The 27589-nt window shown below is 32.5% G+C and overlaps 1 protein-coding gene across 1 annotated transcript in view; it reads right to left on the bottom strand.

Annotated features, from left to right (window-relative positions):
- Positions 1-27589, bottom strand: part of DPYD (dihydropyrimidine dehydrogenase) — an 849503-nt gene that overhangs the window by 706071 nt on the left and 115843 nt on the right. The gene's annotated exons all lie outside the window — the stretch shown is intronic.

The raw sequence follows: 27589 nt of genomic DNA, 5'->3' as shown, positions 1-27589 counted from the left end.
TATGGACTCAAAAATATGCACACCATTTTAATTGGGTAGGATTCATTAAAATTGACAGTGTGAATTCAACAGTAACAAAATAAAAACGTTTTATGTTACAGCTGTCACAGAAGTCTTCTTATCAATTTTTCAAAATTGGGTAAATAGAAGAAATGAGTATTATATAAAAGTAGTACAACTTCTAGAGTTTTGAGGTTTAAAAATTAGTTCTCTAAAATAATCTCAAGTATACCAAAGCCAACTGGAATTCAAAGAAAGTCAGTAAAGTTTGAAATCACAATAAATTGTATATGATAAATACCCAGTTCTAAAATATTAGTATTTACTGATATGGAAAGATAAAGCCCAGGCATAATATAATAATAAAAGTTCAAACATTTTGAAATCAAAATTTTAAAATTAGATCTTTAAATAACAGTTATATACAAATTGTTCACAAATATATATATATGTATATATATTTGAAAATAAATAAGTCCACTCATTAAAATTATGTGACATTGCATCAGGCTCTTAGCATTACTGGACTGAATTTTCTAAGAGTTTTTTTGTTTAATTTTAATTATGTTTTTATATGTAAAACTAACTTAATCTCACATGACCCTAATAAGTTATCAGAACATAATATATAGGATTAAATTTTACCCTAAAAAATGTATCCATATGAATCTTTTGGCACATTAGATTTCATGTATTTAGGTAATAAAATAACTGGATTTAGCATTTTAGTTAATTTAACAGACAGTAAAACTAAAGAATAAAATTTTAACATTAATGGGTTCTATATTAAATTGTAAATAAGTATGATGGATTTTACAAAAATACAGAATTTAGATTAATAATTTCCAATGTGTAAGAATTCATTGATTTGAAACCCATTGTTATATATACCATTATCTTACCTTGATATCTTTTTTAGATTGGCCAAATTAAGGCAAAGATCCTTTTAACACATAGTTACATGTTTTACAATGAAAATCTTGAAAATTAGCAAAATGTATCTAAAATAATTTGAATTATGGATCAAAGTCCTTTTTTGGATATGTAACTTGCAAATATCTCCTGATCTGTGTCTTGTCTTTTCACTTTTTAATAGTATCTTTTCATAAAGAGAATTTCTTTTTATTTTTTTTTTTTGGCGGTACGCAGGCCTCTCACTGTCGTGGTCTCTCCCGTTGCGGAGCACAGGCTCCGGACGCGCAGGCTCAGCGGCCATGGCCCACGGGCCCAGCCGCTCCGCGGCATGTGGTATCCTCCCGGACCGGGCGCGAAACCGTGTTCCCTGCATCGGCAGGCGGACTCCCAACCACTGCGCCACCAGGGAAGCCCGAGAATTTCTTATTTTTAAAGAGGCCCAATTTATTATTGCTTTAATTTATGGTTAGTGCTATTTGTGTCCTGTTTAAGAAATCTTTGATTTCCTCAAGGTTATAAATTTATTTTCCTATATTTTTCCACAAAGCTTTATTACTTTGCATTTCACATTTAGATGTGTAATTCATCTGGGATTGATATTTGTATATGTGTATAACAGAAAAATCACACCATACAGGTCAGCGGTTAAATCAGTACTATTTTTTGAAAAGGCCATCATTTCCCCACTTTAATTCATCTTTTCCATAAAGTAAGACACAGTATACATAGGGTCTGTTTCTGGGGTCCATAATGGCCAACTGCTCAATTTCCTATATTTGTGCTAGTATCACACTGTTTTAATTACTCATATCTATAATAAATAAAGAACTCCGACAAGTAAATATGAAAAAAACCAGACAATTCAATGTAAAATGGGCAAAAGACTTATATAAACACTATATAACAGAGACTATACAAATAACTAATTTAAAAGAACATGCTCAACAGCATTAGTCATGATAAAGATGCAAATTTTAAAAATGAAATATCACTACACACTTTGAAAATGTGTAAAATGAAAAAGATAGATGATAAAAAAGTGGGTTTTTTTAATATAAAAAGCAACTGAAGCACTGCTGGTAGAACTGTAAATTGTTAAAACCACTTGATAAAGCTTTTTGGTAGCATTTTCAAAAGCTGAATTTTCATGTCTTGGAATACACCCAGAACAAATATGTAATATGTTTGCCTAAAGTCGTATACAAGAATTTTAATTGTAGCACTATCCAAATTTCCCCAAACTGGAAACAAGTCAAATGCACATAAAGATGGAATATATAAATCAACTGTGTTATATTACTACAATGGAAAATACATAGCAATGAGAATGAACAAACTACATCTATGTGGAATAACATGGATTACCTCACACCCATAGTATCAAATAAAGTGACACACAAAAGATCACATAGGAAAATTATTCCACTTAAATGAATTTCAAAAACAAGCAAAGCTGCGCTTCTCTTGTAGCACAGTGGTTAAGAATCCGCCTGCCAATGCTGGGGACACGGGTTCGAGCCCTGGTCCAGGAAGATCCCACACGCCGCGGAGTGACTAAGCCCGTGCACCACAACTACTGAGCCTGCGCTCCAGAGCCCGTGAGCCACAACTCCTGAAGGCCGGGTGCCTAGAGCCCGTGCTCCACAACAAGAGAAGCCACCGCAATGAGTAAGCCCGTGTGCCACAACGAAGAGTAGACCCCGCTCACCGCAACTAGAGAAAGCCTGCACACAGCAACGAAGAGCCAACGCAGACAAAAATAAATAAATTAAATAAATAAATTTTTAAAAATTACCTTTAAAAAAATAATAACTTGGAAACAAAAATAAGCAAAGCTACAGTGAATAGTTCAACAATAAAAGTAAGAAAACAATTCCATTTATAAGAATATAAAAAAGAATAGAATACTACTTAATAACTTTAACAAAAGAAGCATAAGACTTGTGTACTGAAAAGTACAAAACATCATGATAAAAATTAAAGAAAGCCAAAATAAATGGTAAGACATCCATGTTCATGAATTAGAAGACAATATTGTTAAGGTGGCACTACTCCCTAAATTAATCTAAAGTTTCAATGTGATTCCTGTCAAAATCCCAGCTGACTTTTTTTTTTTCAGATTTTGATAAGCTGATTCTAAAATTCATATGAAAATAGAAGGGACCCAGAATAGCCAAAACCTTCTTAAAAACAGAATAGCAAAGTTGAAGGCCTAACACTTCCTGATTTCAAAAATGACTATAAGCCTACAGTTATCAAGACATATACCCGCATATATATATATACAAATGTTCATGGCAGCATTATTCATAACATAAAAGGTAGAAAAACTGCAAGTCAATAAAATGATAAATGGATAAGCAAATATGGTATACCAATATAATGATATACTATTCAGCCATAAAAAGGTAAGTTCTGATACATGATGAGCTTTGAAAACGTTATGCTAAGTGAAAAAGCCAGATGCAAAAGGTCACATTGTATCAATTCATTTATATAAAATGTCAAATACAGGCATATCCATAGAGACAGGAGATTAGTGGTTGCCAGGGGCTGCAGAGAGGGAAGGAATTATTGCTAATGGTAACGGGGTTTCTTTTTGGGGACATGAAATTTCTGAAATTAGTGGCGATCAATGCACAACACTGTGAATATACTAAAAACCACTGAATTATATGCATTTTAAATGAGCGAACCGTATAGTATGTGAATATATCTCAATAAAGCTACTATTTTAAAAGTAGGCAAAACTAATGAAGGTGTTGGAAATTAGTGGATACTGACTACAGGAGACAGAAGAGGGTCTTCTAGGGCACTGTTTAATTCATTTTGTGAAAATTCATGGAACTGAATACTTAAGATCTGTTTAGTTTTCCATATGTAATACTGCAATAAAAAGCTTTAAGAAGAGAGCTTGAATTCTGGTGAAGGAATCATAATGCAGTAATATATCACTACAGTTAAAGAATGCAGATAAAGAAGTTCAAAGTGTCTGACACAGTAAGCGTTAGCTACCAGCTAATAATAATAAAATAACATTTTATTATTTACTAAAATTCTGTACTAAAGTTCCAATTCCTGTAACTTACCCTGATAAATTTTTGATACTTCATTAACTAAACTATGAACTTTTTCTCTATAGAGTGATAGTCTTAAAGAATGACATTTATATGACTATAATTGCAAAGATGAATAACTAAATTATTTGAATTAGATGGCCTTTGAAAAACACTTTCCCAGTACTTCTGGGATAAAAATTAGTCTGGACCTCTAAGGCAGAAAGCAGAGTTTTCCTTTCTTTATTCAGGAAAAAAAAGGGGGGGGGGGACAAATATAAATTTTACACTGAACAGATTGTAGTGCCCTTTCAAATATTTCTATGGAAATAATAATATTTTTTAGAAGGTTTATGTTCATAGGTGTTCAATGCAGCATTTTTATGACAGTGAAATATTGGGGGGGATTCTAAATTTTCAACATAAAAGAATGGTTAAATAAAGCACTTTAAATTTGAGGGATATTATGCATTAATTACAAATCCTGTTTAGATAGAGTTAGCCAAGGTTTATTTGACATTGTGTAATTTTTTTTAAAAAAACACTATAAAATTGAATATGTTGTATGATATGATTACAATTTTGGAAAACAAAACAAGCAAAGCCAAAAACGACTAGAAATGAAATAGTAACTCAGATTATCTCAAAATGTTGAATAAACAAGGGTTTATTTTTTTACTTATAGTTTTCAATATTTTCCAAAGTTTCAGTTACAGGTTTATATTTCTTTTTGATTTCAAGATTTAAAAAATTAAGCATTTTTTTAAAGATTTTGAAAGTATCTGTATATTCTGTGCTGAATATGCTATTTTTGTAAAATATAATAAAACAAAATAATTGCTAGCAATAAAAGAAATTTAATATAAGATAGGACTGGACTTTTTCAATATTTATTTTTTCTATTAAATATGCACTTGACTAATTAAGATTTCTGCCTCCTGATTATTTGCCAATGAGTTCATGAAAGTTTTAATATTTCAAATTGTCCAAAAAAAGTTTCCAATCATCAGTTTGATTTCTTTACTTTTGCACACCCAAAAAGAGGTATAAGGATGTACACAAAGCAGTAAAAGAAAATAAAGTCATATAATAAAATCAGTTACACTTATTTGCTATATTCAACCTACAACATAGCTTAATGTGAACAACTGATACTCAAATAGTGCCACTTGGGCTAAGCAAATACCTGAAAAGACCCAAACACAACTACTAGTTATATAATATTTGGAATATACTGTTTTTAACTTTCATATATTTAAACTTAATAACAGATGACTAGTATTTATTCATGATTCTAAACAGAATTCACAATACAATTTTTAGAGTTGCATAATATTCTACTGCACCCATGTGCTATTACTTATTTAGCTAATTCCTTTTTGGTTTGGTTTGGTGGTTTGTTGCTAATGCTATTATAAATATAAAACAAGAATAGATGACTAAAAATGAAATAAAAGCTTAAAAAGTATTAAGAAAAAATAAATATCATTGACTGGGATTATTCATTCCAACTAATTTCCCATCTAACTCAAATTGTTTTCATCTAAAATATAATCAAATTATGTGACTATGGTAGAGTCAATACTCAAATTCAGGATTACTGATTCTATATCTCATTCTCGTTCCTGAATTTAACTGTTAATGGAAAACAATGCATGTTTTCTCTGTGGTCATATAATTATACTTATTTTTATCTAGATTTGCCATAAACCCAACCCCATCAATTTAGATGAATCACTGCTAAGAGTCTTACATTTAAATCTTAAGTTGGAAAAAGGTTTCATAACGTTCTTTCAAACTTTACTGACTCTTGATATGGAAAACAGCACTTATCACTTCCCCACAGGTGGTTTATAAATCAGATGTGGAAATAGATATTTCTATTTAATTGTTTTGGGCATATTTTTCATTTTTAATATATCTCCTACTTTGGATATACATAAATATATACACAGATACACACACATATATACATACAAATGTGTTTGTTAAATGGAGTCATTTAATAGAAATAAATCTGTACCTTGACGAGGTATTTTTGTTTTTTATGGTTGGTTTTCAAGAAAATCTTAGAAACTTTGATTTTACCAACAGAGATTAACAAAATCAAATAACGTTATATCTGAATCTATTTATTTAAGAACAATTGTCTTCAGTTAGGGTACTGTCTTCTCAGACGCTACCTATAGGAAATGTGAGATTTAATCATTAAAATCAATGGAAAGGCTAGAAAAGTCACACTACTGTAATTAAGAGAGAATTTTAAGATCTCAATTTAGCCATTTAAAGTAACTCCCTAGACCAGAGCAATAATGCCCACAGCAAAACAAAGTCATAGATAACAAATATTTAAGGCAGCCTGCTACAACCGTGTGACACAGCAGCTTAAATCAAAAGCAAACACCGATGGAGTCCACAAAAACCTCTTTTCATCCCAATATCCATTTCTGAGTCCCTTGGGAAAAGCTGTATAATAAAATGTAAAAAGCAAAAAATAAATAAGCTTTTACTATTTCTTATAATTTATAAATCATTTCAAAAAAGTGAATGTTAATCTGATCAATTTTTGAAAAAGGTCAATTCACAGTAAAATCCATGTGTAGACAACCTTTTCAAAACAGAATTCTTGTGGAAATTTTACTCTTTCAGATTTATGTTTTTAAAAATTATACAGATGGTTTCAGAATTTCAAACGAGTCTAGATGTTACTACAAAAAAATGCATTTGCCTCCCTTCTATGTGGTAAATTGAGAGCATAAAGAAAAAATACATATACTTTCTTGTTTGTCTGTTTTTTCTTCTGGTCCTGAAATCCCTCATCACTTTCCTCCTCTTAGCTACCTGCACTGTGGTTTTAAACTTTATTTTGGTCTCCACTGCTGCAGAGAAACAAGTTCGTGAAGGACATTAAAGAAGAAACAAGCAAAATTACTGGATTTTGAGTTTTTAAAGGCCTATCCTTGGCATACACAAACAATAGGGTGGAAAGACTGCTTGATTGTCTAGCTTTTCCAGCCACAGAGATAGGAGATAACAACATTCTTCTAAAGACAGAGTGAGAGAAAAGTTGGACACAGAAACCTTAAGTAGCCCCACTGAGCTCACTATGGCTCCAGGAATTGAGAACAGGCAAAGATATCAGAGTTGACTGAGACAGAAAGTGTTCCAGAGCATCTGAAGGTACTTCTTCATTTTAATGATAAGAAGCCTCAAATTTAATAGTGATTTTATCTGGAAGTGGTTAAAATGACATATTTTACCATGAAGTGGAATGGGAACCCAAAATGATTATTGAATAACAGAAAAGGAAAGAATGCTCCATGTTTCATACTCCCTGAGTCTGCAGAAAACTTATTGTGCCCAACAGAACAATAGAGGAAATAAATAAGTCTTGTAAACATTTAAACAGTCTAATTGTTACCTTCACCAAAAATACCTGTGTCCTGAAGAAATCAAATCCAAGATTTTTTTTTAAGAACAATATATGAAAGTACCAAAGAAGAGATACAAGAGTTAAATTCTAATTAAGACAAATGTTAGTCTTTTTCCAGAATGAGATAAACATCTCAAGAAACTAACATTTTTATCTGCTCATCCTCTCCATAAATAAAATTAAGCATCAGATGCTTTAGATGAGAGGCAGAGAGACACTCTCACGTTCACCATTAGTAACATTTTCCTAACAGTAGGGACAACTGTAAGTAAAATGGAGCCAATGTCTTCTATCAAAGTCTATTCTCAGCCCAGTTCATATGAGTACGGATCTAAAAAAAATTATAAACTTATGTTTAAATAACAAATAACTTAATATGCTGTTCATTACAGGGTGAAACCATGTAACCCAGATTGGGACTTGAACCCACAGTCTTTTAATTGAGATCACACACCTGGTCTCAGGACTTAACGAAGCTCAGGTTCTTGATGTTCTTGTCGCAGAAAGAATTCAGTGAAAGACAAAGTGATAGGTAAGAAGTGGATTTATTCAGAAAGAAACACACTCCACAGGCAGAGTGTGGGCCATCTTAGAAGGCAACAGGCCCCAAAATATGAGGTGGTTAGTTTTTATGGGCTGGGTAATTTCATAGGCTAATGAGTGGGAGGATTATTCCAATTATTTGGGGGCTGGGGTGGGGATTTCCAGGAATTGAGCCACCACCTACTTTCTGACCGTTTATAGTTGGCCTCAGAACTGTCATGGCGCTGGTGCGTGTGTCATTTAGCATGCTAATGTATTACAATGAGCATATAATGAGGCTCAAGGTATACTGGAAGTCAAATCTTCCACCATCTTGTACCTAGTTGGTTTTAACCAGTTTTTGTAATGTCCTATGGCTATGTCATTATTTTAAAGGCTGTGCCCTGCCCCCTTCCCTCCTGTTTCAAGGGGATTCTATATGTTAGTGTAGGATTATCCCAGAATACAATTTCAGGCATAAGTAAGGCATAGGGGACTTTCCAGGATGTAAAAAGCTTTCAAACAATTCTAAAAATGAACTCACGCATGGTGATGACTGATACTTCTTATTTTTCAAGTGCCTCGTAATTTCCTTTGACCAAGATGATTGCATGAGAGAGCTGCAACCATCACAGCAGATGCAAGACAGACAATCTATTTTGTAGGAAAGAAGGAAGGCAAAGGCAAAGGGTAACTAAAAAGGAAAAGGGGACACAGGGAGAGAATGAATGAACAAACTACTCCTCAGATTAGCAAGTACAAGAACGAGAAAAATCAGTGATTAGTAATAAAACACTGGAACAAAAAACAGGCCTATTAGCCTAAATACCATGGAGCAAGAAAGTGGGAACACACAGAAAAAATGGAAGGACATGAAAAGTATTGAATTTAGTGCTGACCAGATATTCCATTGGCTACAACAGGCAAATGTTATCTCTACTTAATTAGTAGGAAACTGGAAATCCATATCAGCAACCAAGGTAAATGTTATAGTTTTTTGGCATATAAAGATGAATTATATTAACAGTAAACTAGCTAATAACATGAAGGGCTTACTCTGTGTTAGACACTTTTCTAGGAACTTTATCCATTTAATCTGCACAACAACCATTGAGATCCATACTTCACAACTGAGGAAACAGGCACAGGGAGATTAAGATAACTTGCCTAAGGTCATATAGCTAATAAGGGATAAAGCAGGGATTTGAACCCAAGGAGTCTGTCCTCAGAGCCAGACTCAAATCCCTCAGAGACTGCTTCAAAAGAGTAAACTGAGTAAAGTGAATATAATAAAGTTCTGCATAGGTCCTCCTCTAGACGTTTGTTGTTAAGTTTAGATAACTGGATTGGACGGACAATAGTTTACTAATAAAGTGGGGCATAAGTTTGTACAGAATACTGTTTTATTTCTTTCTGGATGTGCTACACTTTACAAGGTAGAAAATAAGGAATCCAATATACAGATGTTTAGGCAAAATTAATACCCATAAATATTTTGCATGCAACAGTCTTTATTTGGGTCTGTGACACCACTGTGACAAATATAATGAGCAATTAAATTCCCAAGTGCTCAGATTTTGGCAGCAATTAAAGTAGAAACTAGAAACTAAGCATCAAAAAGAACTGGTTTTGGTGGCCTCCTGCCAAATGAATCCCCATGGGTTGAGAGAAGGTCTAGGGTTTCAACTGTGATAGATTTTACAGTGTTTTAATATCTCATCTGTATTAAGGATTGTATAAAGGTATGATAAAACAAATGAGTAAAATATCAACAGCAACATGGGGGCAAAGTAACACACAAGAAGATCTCTGAATGCTGAGAAATTTAAACACGATCACTGAAGTATCTTTGCTTAACTAAACCAAACAATAACAAATTCAACCAAGTATCTAGTGATTCACATGCTGGATGGGGCAGGAAAGAAGCAAAAAATTCAGCAAATTACATTATTAAATAAAAGAATTGATGGTATTACCATATAATGTAATTTCTATTAGGACAGCATTTCCTTTATGAAATAATCACAATAATTAGAACTAAATAGATTGGACCTAAATTTATATAGTAACCAATTTTTTTAATTAGTAAATTAATTTTAATAAATGAGGAAACAGTTTTATATTATTAAGGTCACAGAGAGTTAATGGCACAGCTACTAGAACTTTAGTCTCATAATTACTAAATAACAAAAGCTGAAGTTAATCAATTAAATTTCAATTCAGAAAAAAAACTTGAAAATCTACTGTTAAGCATCATACTAAGCATCAGGGATATAAAGGTAAATAAGAAAAGACCCCCATATTGATCACAATCCAGTGATAATATAGAGAAGAGAGAGGAATTAACTCTCCTAGAGCAGATATGTCTATGAGTTAATGACTTCTAAACATGTCTTTGAAATGAGTCAAAATTTTCCAGATTAACAGGGGCTGAGGAGGGGTGAGAAGGCAAAGGTAGTGGAATTGGCTCTAGCCTCAGACCTCAGCATTACTGCCTACTAGTTATAGGTCCTTAGGCAGGACACTCAGTTTATTCTAAGCAAAATATACTTGAACCTTCTAGCATGGTCATCAAAATTAAATAATACATGTAAATCACTTAGTACACCAAACAAATAGAAGGTCTTCAATAAATGGAGGAAGCAAAGGAAAAGAATAAAGAGGAGGAAGAAGAAGAGTATCCATGAACCCCACCATAATCCTAATGGATCAGACATTATGGAGTGAGGTAGAAAAAAGTGCATTTTTCATGTCTTCCAAGTGATTCTAATGAGTAATAAAGTAAAATCAATACAGTCTTTATGGGAAAAAGAAGATTTTTAACTTTTTGATCATAAGATCCCTATGAGAATATAATGAAAATCATGATCCTTTCCTCTTAAAAAATTAAATATTCACAAAAAATTCATATGCATATATATACAATATGCTACATACAATTTCAATGAGCCAGTGGATCCCCTGAAGCCCATCTATAGCCCTACGTCTATGCGCACCAAATTTTAATATGAGGAAGGATGATTTTGTAATGGACCTAGATGACATAGAAATGAAAGTTACAAATATAATGTCCAAGTACATTGAGAAGCAAGGGGTCCAAAAGCTGGCAAATTTCTACTGTTTGATAATGATGCTTAAGTATTCATATTCCTAATAAAAAAATATGTTGCAAAAGTCAATTCTGTTGCCAAGCTAAAATGAAAGCAAGTCATTCACTCATTCATTCATTTAATATTCATTTAGATTCTAATAGGTGCCAGATACACGGTAGTCACTGGGGATACGAAGGTTTAAAAAAAAAACCTCTTCATGTTCAAAAACACAATTTCAGTTCAAAAAGGAAACTATTATCAGGCAAGTATGTCCCACATCCAGAGGAAGAATACTTGCATATTAATGCGATCATTACAAATGATCACATATTAATGCGATCATTACAAATCTCAGATGACTGGAAGCCTGCAGGACCCACAGGGAATTAACACCACAGAGGTCACAAGTTTTATGGAGGCAATTATAAATTTACATTTCATAAAGCAGAAACTAACACACCATTGTAAACAACTATACTCCAAGAAAGATGTGAAAAATAAATAAATAAATAAATTTACGTTTCAAAATCTGAACAATTTAAGTAAAATAGCACACTCCAAGCTATAAAGCTACAACTCTAAGGTAATTTAGCATGGATTAATTTAATGATTTTCTTTAGGCAGTAAGGTAAACAGGGAAAAGTTAATACCAACGCCTATGTTTCTCATGAAGTCAGAAATTCCTAAGGTCTAAGTTCCTCCAAAGAATGAGTCAATTAGATGAACTTACTCTTCCAGTAAAATGTTATGTTTTAAATCTTGGCACTCAGCAAAAAGCCTCAAAACTAGCCCCACTGAAGTTCTTTATGACCGAAGTAAGAAATAATAATTATATTCAGACTTTTAAAATTCCAGATGAATATTCTAATACCAATATACGATTTCCAGTTCTAATCCAGAGTTTCCTATTTCAATAGATAATTGCTTTTCCCTTCGGTATGTCTTAACTAGTCTAATCCTTTCAGTGAACATTAAGACATAATCATGTTTAGCTAATGTCATTTCACTAATGGTGGCCAGCTTACAATCAAGGCCTGTCTAGGAGAATCTCGTATGAGTCACAGTGAAATAGAATATAATATAGTAGGAGACATAGGAGCTGTGGAGACAGGAAATCTGTTTTTAAGTTCCAGCTTTGCAAGTAAACTGTTTATATATTCTTAGGAAAATGCTTAACATCTCAGTCTGCAAATATTTCCTCATGAAATGAAGATATCAATGAAAATGATAAAAGTAATGACACACACTTCAAAGTGTTGTGAGGAAAAATTAAATGAGATCATGTATGTGAAAATATACTCTAAACAAGAAAGCACTGTTCAAATAGTGCTATACATTTTTAAATGGATAGAATAAATCTCATTTCCAGGCTCATAGTCTAAGTCAAAATGTATTTTAGCTACAATTACCTTGAAGTGTTTTAAATTTTAACTCGTATCCATGGTAAAAATTAAGTAATATTTTAGTACTTTCCCAAGGTGAGCAAAAATTAAAAACAGTTCTGCTGCAGAATCCTACCTGCTGAGCATTAATTCCTATATCTAAAGGAGGTAAACAAAATTCAAGATTGAGTATTTACTTTTTAATCTTAATTTCTTATTCAAATTACCACATAGGTCTTTACATAACGTATGGTTATATTTTGTCTTTTTTGGATTCGTTTTTTTTTTAATATTTATTTATTTATTTATTTGGCTGTTTCGGGTCTTCGTTGCAGCACGCGGGCTCTTAGTTGCAGCTCACAGGCTTCTCTCTAGTTGTGGCATGCGGGTTTTTTTCTCTTCTCTAGTTGTGGCGCGCAGGCTCTAGGGAGCGTAGGCTCTGTAGTCTGTGGCACGCGGGCTCTGGTTGAGGCGCTCGAGCTCAGTAGTTGCGGCGCACAGGCTTAGTTGCCCCGAGGCATGTGGGATCTTAGTTCCCTGACCAGGGATCGAACCCGCATCCCCTGCATTGGAAGGCGGATTCTTTACCACTGGACCACCAGGGAAGTCCCCGTATGGTTAGATTTTGAATGAATCTCACTTGGTTTACAGGATAACCAAATGAAAAACAATTATCATTATTTCAAAAAATATTGTGGAGTACTATGTGCCAGACACTGCCTATCTCAAATCACTATATAAACTTTAATATTTGCTTTTTAGAAGTCATTATTATTTCCTTATTCACCTAATCTTGAGGGGGAAAAGCCTTTCAAAGAACAATTTAAATAATGAAAATCTACTACTTCAACTGCGAAGTTTGCTCACCTTCAAGCTCTGTTTGATAGGACCGATCTCATTTGCTACCAGGCTTCCTGAACTCAGTTTGCTCCAGTGACAGTGCCTCCTTGCTGTTCCTTCTACACAAAAGCACCCTTTCTCCTCAGGACCTTTGCACATGCTGTTCCCTCTGCCTGAAATGTTCTTCTGCCAAATATTCACATGGCTTACTCTTTCATTTCATTCAGGTCTCTATTTAAATGGCACTTCTTTAGAAACATCTTCCCTAACCACTGTCTCTAAAAATGAATTTATCTTCACTCTCTCTGCCGCCTTTCCCTACTTCACTATTCTTCTTCATAACATTTATTATACCTAACATTATATTACATGTTATGGTATTTTTAAAATACTGACTGTATTCATAAAGGCAAGGGGTTGTTTTTTACTTATAAATGTTGACTATACTTATGAAGGCAAGAGGATTTTTTTATTAATTTATTTACTACTACATTTCCACATAGTAGTTAACCATTAAAGGCTTGTTGAATGGATGGTCTAGGAACTTTCACATACATGAATCAGATGCTACCTTCAATTAAAAGTGCAAAATGATGTCAGTGAAGGCAGCTAGCTATCTTTCCTCCAAGAGACCTTCCATTGTAGCCTTATCTTGACAACTACCTCATGGTTCAAATTTGGTTATTCAGTCTTGCAAACTAACAGCTAATTTTGTCAGTCTGCCTTTCATATTTTGTCTCACATTAACCAAGTTAAATGAAACAGAGATACCAAAGTAGAGTGCAAATGCAGTCATTTATTACATTAAACTGTTACATGGACCAGACTATTATGATAACATGAACAGTGAAATTTAACTTTCGGGAAATTCAATATGGAATGGCAAATAAAAATCAATGTTGGTTAGTGAGCATAGATTCTAATGAAAAGAAATCAGACTTTAAAAAGTGTTACTTCAAAAGAGACAGCATAGAGTATTCTTGCTTTCCACAAAGAGATCATTACCAGTGCCTTTACTGGACATGAATAGACACTGCCCTTGTTGAGCTTTATAACTCATTTTCTCCTATGATTCTAGAGTTAAGTACTCTTAATGGACATTTGGGTAGAGCTAACCCAAACAAGTCTTTATCTGCCAGTTGAATCTTCCAAACTTTTTAAGATAATTTTTCCTGTACATACTCGTAAGTCACAATAAAATGCTCTTTGCGGTGCCAAAAAAAAAAAAAAAAATCAAAAAGAAAACTATTTGCAAGTCACTATAGCAAGAAAACAAGGACTTCCAATTAAGTACTTAATAAATTGCTAAAATGGAGGGGAAAAAAAACAAGAAAGCAAAACAAAACCAAAAAAATCCTGAAAGTACTAGAAACTGATGGTGTTTATAGAATATGCCTGCTAAGAATAAGAAAAGTGGGAAAAATTGGATTACAAATCATAATCTACATTTGTATCATTTTCTCAAGACACTGCTTCAAATCCTAGCTCATTTACAGCACTCTCATCCAGTTCAGCCTATGATATCTACTGAATAGCATGGGTGTATATTTTTTTGATGAACAGCAAAAGCTTACTGGCCAAACTGGACCTTCCTGTGTTCAGTGATACGGTGGAAGATGGACAGAAAGCTACAGAAGGAATAGAAGCTTTGATCACCTTATTTGTCTCCTAAGCTAGGGTATGTGCGCTCATATTTAAATACCTCTTTAGCACTGGAGTGCATGCAGACCACGGTTTACCATGAATTAGCTCCCTTTTGGCAGTTCCTTGCTATGAACTTCAAATAAATGACAGAACTTTGTATACCTTCAAATAACCCTCTGGTAGATATTTTGAGCCCTGCTATGCTAAATGAGGCCAATAAGAAAAACCCAATTCCAAGAAGATCAGAACATTCCCAAAAGACAACTCTTCAAGTGTTATATATTTATGAGTTAATTTCTATAAAAAGTATTTCTACCAAAACAAAAAATTAAATTCATTTTCTTAATACTAATAAATTCACGGTACCAAGCACTTCATATACTGGCTGATTTGTTATCATAGAGAAGGATCAATACCAGTCTGAGTAATCTACATTAAAATGCCCATCAACCACATGATCCAACAGCTATTTACCTTTGCCATGTGGAAGCTTGAAAATAAAATATTTACTAATAGTTTTACTAACATCAGTATGCCCCCACTAAATTAATTACCACCACTAGAAAGGCAGAGGTACACGGTTGTTCTATATAGGATCTTAAGCCTATTCAAAATTAAAAATTTGATATAATCTGGAGGCTTTAAAATTAAACAATCCCTTGTCCTTGGGCAGCTTATCTCAGAAGCAGTGGGTGTTCTTTCCAGAATAGGGATGTCTCAGCAGATGAGGAAAAGTTTGAGGTCAAGGTTGACAGTGTTGGGGGAGTGGAATAATTCCATTATTACTACTCTGACATCAGTGGTATTTTTCTACATCTCAAAGACAATTTTAGATAGTTAAGTTTTTCACGTGAAGGATTGTCTTTAGGAACATCATCCACTTTAAAAATCTTAAACAAGTGTCTCATTTACTGAATCCAATCTGCTTATTCATGCACTTAATTACACAGAAAACACATCATTCTCAGTGTTCAGCACTTAATCTTTAGTATGTTTACTTTGGTCAAAATCTACAAATGTCTACAGACCATATGGCTGCGTAATGCAATGCATAATGTATTACAACAGTACCATACATAGCATGTACGATGTAAAGTTAGACATCAGGTAAACTCAAAGAAGTGAACATACACAAACATAGTCTTTTCTCCAGTGCTGGGAAGGACCACTTATTTTAAAATTCTATTAAAAAATAATTAAAAGCTGACTATGTATCATTTTAAGCTATCTCATTCTCTTGTTTGGAATAAAACCCTTGAGATCACAGCAAAGTGAGTCAATTCAAACAGGAAGGAGTAATTCAGTACTGGAAGTACTGAAATTTAACAATCTTTAGTGCATCAAAAATTTTAAATGTACATTACAAAAAAAAATTATGCAATCCAATCCAACATAAGTCTCCATAAACAGTACCTAAACTGATAAACTGATTTTTGTTTACAAAACCATATGCCTAAGATTTCTCTATAAACATGGAATGCTTGGTACTAGATAGATATCAAACAAACGAAAGACCCTAAAATAGTATTTCTAATCATGTATCTTTAAAAGCACACGTGCATTTTAAATATGTGAAAAAAGTTTAATAGAATCATTTAAGTTCTTGTGTTAAGTTAAAATTCAGAAAAGCAATAATTTTTAAGTCACAAAAATGAAGCCTTCTAATATCCTTTTGGTTTTGAAGAAATAAAGGCTTTTACTTGACAGTTACTTACATAAATTTGTATCAAAAAGAGAAGTTGGCAGAGACTTCTAAATTCATAACAATTGTCTATTAGTCTGTTTTTAATAATTTTTCATTGGCATGTAATCCTCTTTAATTAGATTCCACTCTCTGTTGTTTCAAGACTCCATAAACTGGTGTCTTATATACCAGCTGCTAAAGCAGGAGTTACTGTCTAAATGATATTCACAATGAGTATTTAGAAGGTTTACAATTATACCCTTGCTAATAAATTGTGCTATTTTCCCCAACAATTTTAAGTGCTAATCTTCAGAAGCCATTTTAAAATTAGCTAAAATTCCGTCAAGAGATTTACAAAAATTGTTAGCATGAAGATAATTATGTCACAGTCCTTGGACTCCATCTCTGATTGTGTGCATAAATCAGAAAATGTCAGCTGTGTTTTCCCTTAATAATTATCCTTGCAGCAATATATTATAGTCTAAACTCCTATTATAATTTTTGTTTCTGGTTTCTAAAACATCAGACAATTATTTCAAAAGTTTGGAACTGATTAAATAATTTATATTGCCCAGAACAGTAAGTGATTATCAGTTCTAAAATTTTAAGTATCAGTAATAAGTGGATCAATATGGAAAGTATAAATTCAGTGCTCATGAACCCTCCATCCTCAGGAACTAAACACTTGAATGTGCTAACAATTTTTTTAAAATATTGATTGATTAGAAATCTAACATAGCAGATAGTAGGCACATAGAGGTATACAATTGAGTAGAAATTCTAAGACATATATCCTTTTACTTTCAACACCAGAAACACATGAAACATAGTATCTGTGTATCTGAAATATGTGTCAAGTTTCTTATCATCTGTTAATATATGATTTTTCTATCTTTCTTGTAAAAAAATATAACCTTCATTTCAGGAGGTATGAAATGAAAAATAAGTTCTCTCCCTTTCGTCCAATAATCATAAATTACAGGTGTGTTTTGATTTTTTTCTGATTAAACAAATTAGACTAAAAGATGGAATTCTGATATAAGCTTAGTAACCATAATAAAAACCAAAGTCTTAGATAGTTATCTTTATACTTAATTAATAGCTAAATACCAGGAAATATTTTTGGTGTATTTCTCACCATATCAAGCATTTTAGAATTAGCAAAGATAAAAGTTCCAGTTCTCTGAATACATCAATGCTATAACTTATCAAAATGGCTAGATGTAATAGTTAAAGGCAAGTGGCTGAAAGTTCTGGGTATTCAAAGACAGGTGAAAAAGGGGTATATTTTCCTGAAATATTAATTTCATGAAAGATATTCTGGAAAAAATTTTGAAATTTTGCCAGTCAACTATAATCAATAGTCACATTTTCCATGTTATCCAATACTATGTCCTTTCCATGAAATCTCAGAGTGGAAAATAGTTATGTGCACTAAATAATTGGTAAATAATGGAAATTGAGTATTATTGCTGAATTTAACATTACAAACTCTGCAGTCACATCAAATTAACAGGACCATTGCTAGCCCAAAAAGGAGTGTAGCAGCTAGAACCAATGATTTCAGGAGACTCCCATGATTCAATTTTCTGAAGAATAAGTTTGTAACCTTAGAAACCAGGCTTCTTTCCTCATCAATTAAACCAACCAATAGACAAAACTCTTTCCCACAAAATACATCAACATTTTCCACAAGAGCTTCCTTAAAAATGTTTTAGTAATACACATTATCAAGCCACAATCCTTTCTGAGTATACTCCCCAATATAAAAAACAAGTTTAAAATTGTGCTTAAGTGAATTAGCATTTTTAAGTTTAATTTTTCAATTTCAAATTTTATTTAATAATTAGATGTTCAATTGTAAAAGTAATATATTTTCCTTGTAAAATTGGAAAAAAATGTGAAGTTACATAAAAAATAATAATCTCCTACCCCATACTAAAGTCTATTCTAATCCTCTGTACTAGTCATTTTAAGCACAATTACTATCTTTCTATAGAGTTTTCCATGCTCACAGAAACATATACTTTATGCTGTACTTTTCCTGTGTGTGTTGGGGGGCGGGGGGGTTTCAATAAAGTTCACCTTTTTAAAAAGTCAGCAATTTTTTTTCACATAACATGAATATGTAGATATCCTACCAGATCAATAAATATGCCTCTAAAATTCCAAAAACTACATCAAGTTCCATATTTTTAACAATTTTATTAATGATAGAAATGTACTTTTTATCCTAGCATTTTATTGCTACAAATAATACTATAATACGTACCACTGTACATGGGTGATGATAATTTTTCTTATTGTGGGATAAACTTTTTCGTAGTAGAAATGTTAGGACTTTTTTTTTTTTTTTTGCGATACGCGGGCCTCTCACTGTTGTGGCCTCTCCCTTTGCGGAGCACAGGCTCCGGACGCGCAGGCTCAGCGGCCATGGCTCACACGCCCAGCCGCTGCGCGGCATGTGGGATCTTCCCGGACCGGGGCACGAACCTGTGTCCCCTGCATCGGGAGGCAGACTCTCAACCACTGCGCCACCAGGGAAGCCCTAGGAGTTTCTTTTTCATTTTAAGATATATTACTAGATTTTTCACCAAAATTTTGTACCAATTCACAACTCACTAGCAGTGTATGAAAGTGCTTAGTTACCTGAAACTTTGCTCGTGCTAGATATTATTAATCTCCTACACGTTTGCCAACTTAAGACTGGAAATCATTTTACATTTACCTGTCTCCTAATGAGGTTGAGCATCCTTTCACGTGTTTACTGGCTGTTTATACTGTCTCTTTTAGATATTGTCTATTCATATCCTTTGACATTTTTCTTAATCATTTATGTTATAAATATATTCCCAGACAATTGCTCCTATTTGACTAGTTTAGGGTACATTTTGCCACACAATCATTCTTTGTTATTTTGTTGCTTGTTTTTAAAGTATATTAAAAGCAATGACAATAACATAAAATCTATAAAATGAAGCTAAAATGGATTTTTTAGAGAAAAATTTATAACATTAAAAGAAATAACACAGGAAACAATCATAAAATATTGAAAATTATAAAGTATTTATAACAATTCATAACAGAGAAAAAGAAAAGAGAATTCCTCCACACTTATCTGATGGAAATGGGAATAAATTTTTGAAACCCAGGGCTGTAAGATTTTGGTTGGATCTGCTTTGCATCAGAAAGAAGCATCCAAGCAGAAAACAGGGTTGTTATTTATGTTTAAATCATAAAATTTAATATATTCAAATGACATCTGAATAACTAGTTGAGAATAGAGGTTAACCAAATACTGTATCTTTCTTAGATGAAAGCATGAACTTCACTAATTTCCTTAATTTTTCCATGTTCACCATTTCACCGTTATTTATGATGGTATGTTCATTTTCCAAACATTTAAAGACAAAATAATCTGTGAAGAAAATTTCAGTAGGCTATTTGAGTCTTTTCCTTTTATTTCTTTTTATTATTATTTTAAAATATTGTATTTAATTAGAAAAAATGAATGGAGTCATGTGTACAATGATGCCAAATCCATGAAAGGCAAGAAGATTCACCTGCATCTGGACCATGCTACTTTGAATGCTCCAGGAGCTATAGCCACATTCTCAGTTTATACTTTGTCTCCATGAGTTTGCTTCTTTTTTCCTGACTGGTTTGAGTAGCAAAACAGGTAGTTTTACGATTTAAAAATTTGAAGTATCAATAACTGTAATTTTAGATAATTTTTTAATGAAATAGACAAGAATGTGTACAGTTTTCTCTGCTGCACTTCACTGGAGACAAGCGTTGGTCCAAGAAATTTTCATCATGAAGGAATATGATGCTCTGTCAGAGGTTAAAAACTGAAATAAGGTAAATCAACTTAAATTCATTGCTCACTCTAATACAGAGATTTGCAAATTTGGTCTATTTAAACATTCTTACAAGTTTGGGCATGATTCATTAAAAAAATTACAAGGAAAACAGTCTATTTATGGTACATGACCAAAATGCTGCAATGAAAATGAAATTTGAAAACTGAATGAAGAGAGTTGATTATGCAGATTGCAAGGCTCAGATAATTTACATGTGATGAAAATTACAGTATCAGTTTTTAAATTAATGGCATTATCAGTCATCGTTTTTCCCTGAATCAGTCCTTTTATGAGATTATCACAGAGACAAGAGAAGATGGACCAAAAGATTAGTGACCCTTTTATCCCTTTCATCCCATCATAAACCACAAGTGGCTTAACTTGTCATCAAAAAATATACTTATCAAAATTTCTGTCAACACAGCCTCGAAATATTGCACTGCACTGCCTCTTTGACTTCATTCTGGATCTCTCTTATTAGCGATTATCTGGGGGTATTTAGTAAGCAGTGAAGAAAAGAAAGTGATGGCATCTCTCCCTCACATGACTGTGTGCAATCGCCAATGCTGGGAGGGCTAAAAAAGAATGATAATCACCACGTTGCTGAAATGAATATGTGATATAAGTACTTCTTAATTAAAGCAGCTTCCTGACACTGACAGGATCATTGAAACAGCATCCTACCGACTATCCAAAGCTGGGGAAAAATATTGTTCCTTGGCCTGAGCAATTCGAATATTTTAATGTCAAAATGAACAAATCTTAAAGTAATCTGACATACTATATATTTTACTTATTTTGTTTGCTGTTAATTTTATCAAACTAGAATGCAATTTCCACAAGAGAAGATATTTTCCTATATTTTGTTCACTGCTGCGTTCGCAGGGTATCAAGCAGTGCCTGACCATAATAGGCATTCAATGAATGAATTAAAACCGTATTAGATGTAGAATTAAAAATTTGCATAAATACTAAAATTAAACAAAAGAGACTTTATAGACATTTTCGCTGGGCTAAAGGCCCAGTCCTTCTCTAGTATGCAGTAGCTCCTTTGAAAAGCACTACTTTATTGATACAATTCTTAAAAACTGATTTGCTTCACAGGGGAAGATGATAAGCATATCTTAATTGTTCTTTAATGACTATTAGTAATATATAAAGTAATGTATTATTTATATTATTATAAAGTAATATTTCTATTAAGCATATTAAATATTTCAACTTGATAAATTGAGTAGATATCTTGCCATCCTTGTTAGAATAATTAAATGTTGTCTGCAATCATTAATAGAATAAGAAATATAATAAAATTGTCAGTGAATATGTTAAAATTGCAAAGATGAAAAAATTATTTTAGGGCTTAATTCTCAAATGCACTTTTTTAAGGAAAATCATACTAAACTGCAATTCAAGATAATTTCCTCTCTCACAAATATATTATTTAGTTATTTCTATCAGAAGACATCTATATATTTAAATAGTCCAAATATCTTAATTCTTAAATTAAGCATTATATACATATTACATACACATATATTACATACATAGACTTAAACATATCCTACAATTCATATAGGAGCTTACTTGGTATAACTCTCCACCAAATGATACTATTAATACCTTTTACTAATTTCACTAAGTTATTATTATCATAATTAACATGATTATGGTTAGTATTATCTTAAATAGCTTATATATTACTAGTTCTACAAAGATCTGCTCAATATTGTATTTACTGACAGATTGCTGCTGAGACCACTGAACTGGAGGGGGCCTTGAAAATGCAATAAATGTTTGTTGAACTGAATTGAAACTACTGCCTATTGGTAGTTATGAAGTGAAAACCTATATTGTTTAAAAGACTTCCAAAAAACAAAATTCACAACCTCTCAAGGAATTAAAATCTTCACTCTTAGGATATTCTTTAGTTCTAATCTAAAGTCCTTATGCTTCCCACCCTCTTGTTCTGCACTCAGTGGAGATGTTCAATAAATATTTGTTAAATTCCATCCTCTTGTTCTGTTCTCACTGAAGATGGAAAACAGCTAGTCATCTTTCTTTTGTAAGAACTCTTCATCCTTAAAGACTGTTATTAACTCCCTATTCTTATCGTCTCAAGATTGAACAATCCAATTCTCTAGCCTTGCTTCATCATTCTGATTTGTTTTCAACTCTAAATTTATACACATGCTTATCTCAGGAATCCACTGCATTTCTCAACTTTCCTTCTTATTAATGGGGCTCAAAACTGGATAACTTGTTCTATGCATTTAACCAATTTTGAACATAATCAACAAAATGTTGCTTTACAGCTTCTTACTACAGCAATAACTCCCTCTCCAGCAGCCCAATCTAGATGTTCTTAGGAATTAAAATGACACTTTGACCCACTAGAACATACAAATTTACTGGCAGAAGCTATTTTCCCTCATAGCAAATAATGTTTCCCTTCAGTACATTCCATAGAGTTTTATCATAATTTTTCTCAGCACAATCCAGTTACATGTAAACTGAATACAATTTTAAGACACAACAAAACAGAGTAAAAAGTGACACCCATGTGCCATTTCATGGTAGATTTGAATAACTCCACTGTCTTCCCCAAATCATTATTTATGGAGCCTCTGACAATCCCCCTGTGAACAATATGATACCTGCTGCATAAGAACTTTTATTTCGTCAGCTAAGTTGGAGATGTAAACTTGATTTTCTAAACACTTAGCATACAATCAGGCTGACCTTGCTTTGTGTATTAACTAGATTAAATGATAGCCGCACTTCTCTCCTTAAAAAGTCAAATGTTCATTAATTGAGTAATACTCTGAAATAGACACTCCATAATATTTGTATACATAAATCATTTTATGAATTTTATTGGTATGGATTTACTAGAAATAAATTAATAATACTTTTAGAATTTATTCTGAATATTCTAGCTCTCTGTCCTTGTAAAGTTTACATTTTAATGGAGGGGAGAGAAATGATACAAATATATACTTCAAATATCTATGTAAAATATAGTAAAATACACACTTCAAATATCAACATTTAACACTGATAGCCTCAAATACTGTTAAATGCTTTAGGGAAAGAAAGGAAGGTAATGTGATAGTGAGGGAGATGTGGACCTAGTACAAACAGAATGGTCAGGGAAGGCCTAGTTTTTAAGGTCATGATAGAGGAAAATGGAATTGCAAAGACCCTGAGATGGCTATGAACTTGGCTAATTTCAAGTAAAAGAAACAGTGTTCCTTAAAAGTTTGATAAAGTGCATAATAGTAGAAGTTAAAACAGGAGAGGTGGACAGGGTCCAGATCATAAAGGATCTTGTTAAACCGTGGTAAGGAGTTTGTAATTCATTGGAATTACAACATGAACCCTTCACAGGGAGATACTTATTTAGCATCATTGTCTTAAAATCATAAGAAAATCATCACATAATATTTTCTGTTCTCTTTTGTAATCACTATTCCTCATTTACTAATTTTTTAACTTCTTAAAATATTAGTTCATCATGTGCTTCTATAAAACACGTATTCATCAAGAAGTGTAGATTTCTAAAAATACCGCACAACAGATAAATTATCTTTTAGCTTGTGGAATTAAATATGATGAACAAAAGGGAGGGATGAATGGCTGTCCCAGTCATCATTTTTAGTTAGCCACCCTCAGATCTGACTTGCACTGCTCACCTTTCACTAAGAATCAGTGCTGTATTTCCAACTTACTGCTAGGAATTTAGAACATGTTTGACACTAGACTGTATATTTTTCCTCAATATAAATTATTTTGGGGAATTCCCTGGCAGTCCAGTGGTTAGGACTCCACACTTCCACTGCTGGGGGGCAAGGTTCGATCCCTAGTCAGGGAATTAAGATGCTGCAAGCTGCGCAGCATGGCCAATAAATAAATAAATAAATTATTTTCTTCCCAGGAACAACCAAGTACTTTTGGGATGCAGTGACTGTTGAAAACTAAGAATACAATCGCTACAAAAAAGAATCTCAAATAATTATTCAGACAAGAACTCTCTCCACTTATTTTATTTCTTAAGTACAAAAAAAAGATGTAGTGTAAAAAATAAAGATAAGTGAGGAATAAAAGTGTAAAAAACATAAGCAATTGGTAAAATGTGTCCTTAACATACCTATGAAGCTTAGTAAAAATAAATTATTCTTAAAAGTTTCATAGTACTTTAAAAATAAAACATATTTAAAACACAAGTTTATCCTAACAAAATAATAAAAGGGATCATTAGGCAGGAAATAAAAGCATGCTATATTTATCAGCTTAAATGAAGGGATTAAAGAGAGCCTCATTCCATTTATTGACTCTGGTATTTACTGATTGTGATATTGAGAAGTCAATTAATTCAAATATGTTACAAATTTAATATTATACATTTATAGAATCAATATACAGTGTATGATTTATTAGTCTAAAGGAAAAGATTAAAATTTCAGCAAAAAAGGAAGAAAGAAAGAGAAATATCATAGATGTGATGAGGGCAGGGTAGGGATTAAGACAGCATTTGAATGCAAGTCAAAATATACCAATTAAACATAAATGTAAAATGGTTAAGCTTCTTTATTAAAAGATATTCTCAGAATAAAAAATAACAAGATATACCTCTATATCAAATGACAATTATAAATAATAGGATGGGCCAGGCAAATGCAAAGAACAAGATTGTTTTATATTGATAAATAGTAAAATCTTCAAAGAAGATACAATAACATTAAACTGAGATGGAAACAAAGCATTCAAAACATTTTTTAAATAGTCAATAGAAAACTTTAAGACATTTCTCTATTTTTTTCTCTTTTTTAAATTATTTTATTGAAGTATAGTTGATTTACAATGTTGCATTAGTTTCTGCTATACAGCAAACTTAGTTATATATATATATATATATATATATATATACACACACACACACACACACACACACACACACATTCTTTTCCATTCTGGTTTATCACAGGATATTAAATATAGTTCCCTGTGCTATACAGTAGGACCTTGTTTTTATCCATTCTATAAACAATACTTTGCATCTGCTAACCCCAAACTCCCAATCTATCCCTCCCCTACCCACCTCCTCCTTGGCAACCACAAGTCTGTGTTCTATGTCTGTGAGTCTGTTTCTGTTTCATGGAAGTTCATTTATGTCATATTTTAGATTCCACATACAAGTGATATCATATGGTATTTGTTTTTCTGTTTCTGACTTAGTACGATAGTCTCTAGGTCCATCCATGTTGCTGCAAATGGCATCATTTCATTATTTTTATGGCTGAGTAATATTCCATTGTATATATATATCATATCTTGTTTTTTTTAAGGTACTGTTTATCTGCATTCTTTTAACATCTTATTGAAATACAGTTGATTTACAATGTTGTGTTTAATTTCTGCTGTACAGCAAAGTGACTCAGTTATACATAGTATTTTTCATATTCTCTATTTAACAATAAGAAAATATCATTTCTGTTTAAGAACTTTTAAAAATTGTGACTATTCTCCTAAAATGTCATATTGAATAGATAAAATAAAATAAATCCAAAACAGTTCATCCTTTAAGAGAATGTGTAAAGTGTCATTATAGAGGAGACAGGAGGTTGGGCTGTGACATGCAATTATATTTTACGTTATTAGGGCAGCGGATCTAACTTAAAAAGTTTTACTGTGTGTGTATACAGCATATAAATATCAAACACCATTATCATATGAACACTTACAGTATATGTGTATAATACACATTCAAATTGTCTTTTTAAAAAATCTACAAGTATATGAAATTACTAATTATACAATTATGCCTAATTAGATATGAATCAGTGTTATTCATGTCATAGTTATAAAATGGTGTTGTATAATTAACAGCAAGTGTTATCTCCCTCTGTACCATCACCATTACTCAGCATCTTGAGTGCTATGTTTGTTTTGGAGAAGCTCAAATAAAAAATCAAAGAGTTTTCAGAGGAAAACAATGAGGAAAGATTAAGGACTTTTTTCTGTGTATTATGAGATTATGAGTCAAACATTTCCAAACATTTGAAATGTAATCAGTTTCAGTTTGCTTTAAGTTATAACTAACAACTGAAGATTAGATGTGAGAGAAATTTCTTATACAGTATATTTTAAGAAAATAATCTTAAATATGTAAATATGTGAAATCAGGGCCTTTATATCAATACCATCTGAGGCATTGTTGATAATAGCAAAAAACAAAACAAAACAAAACAAAACCTGTATAAAAATTGCATATTCAGCTTTAGGGCACTGAATATATAAATTATCATATTACTGTGGTACTAAAAGCATTTAAATAATATGTAGTATGATATGTGATAAAATAATATGTAGTAAATTTTCCATTTAAAGTGAACAAAACGAGGTTACAAACTAACAGGTATGCTATATAATCCCATATTTAATAAAAATATAGAAGTATTAATTAAGACTGAAACAACACACCAAAATGTCTGTGACTTTACCTTTTTCTTAATTTTTTTTTTTATTTTTGCGGTACGCGGGCCTCTCACTGTTGTGGCCTCTTCTGTTGCGGAGCACAGGCTCCAGACGCGCAGGCTCAGCGGCCATGGCTCACGGGCCTAGCCACCCCGCGCGGCACGTGGGATCTTCCCGGACTGCGGCATGAATCCGTGTCCCCTGCATCGGCAGACGGACTCTCAACCACTGCACCACCAGGGAAGCCCCTGTGACTTTATTTTTGAGGGGTAAGATTTCAAGTGATTCATTCCACTTTGCTCTGCTCTGTCTATATATATTTCCTAAAATTCTCTAACACTATCAAAAATTCTTTAATAGCTAACTTTTACTGAATTCTTGTTCTGTATCAGGCATTGTTCTAATTCTTTTAAACCCTACCAACAGCTCTGTAAAAGAGCCATTACTAAATTTGTTTTTTTCAGATGAGGAAAGTGAGGCAAAGAGGTTAAATAACTTGTTGCCTAAGATTTCCTGGGTAGAAACTGACAGCGTTCAGATTTGAACCTTACGCGTATGGTACCAGGACCTGCACTACACTCTAAGCATTCCACAAACAAGAAAAGAATTATCTTTTATAATTCTCAAAGCATTATAATAGTTATATTAAAAATTAAAGAAACAAACCTGATGAATATAAAGATT

The sequence above is a fragment of the Globicephala melas genome, chromosome 1, assembly GCF_963455315.2.
Source record: "Globicephala melas chromosome 1, mGloMel1.2, whole genome shotgun sequence".
NCBI classification, from domain to species: domain Eukaryota; kingdom Metazoa; phylum Chordata; class Mammalia; order Artiodactyla; family Delphinidae; genus Globicephala; species Globicephala melas.
The sequence above is the reverse complement of the archived record's forward strand: the minus strand, read 5'-3'. Positions and strand labels throughout refer to the sequence as shown.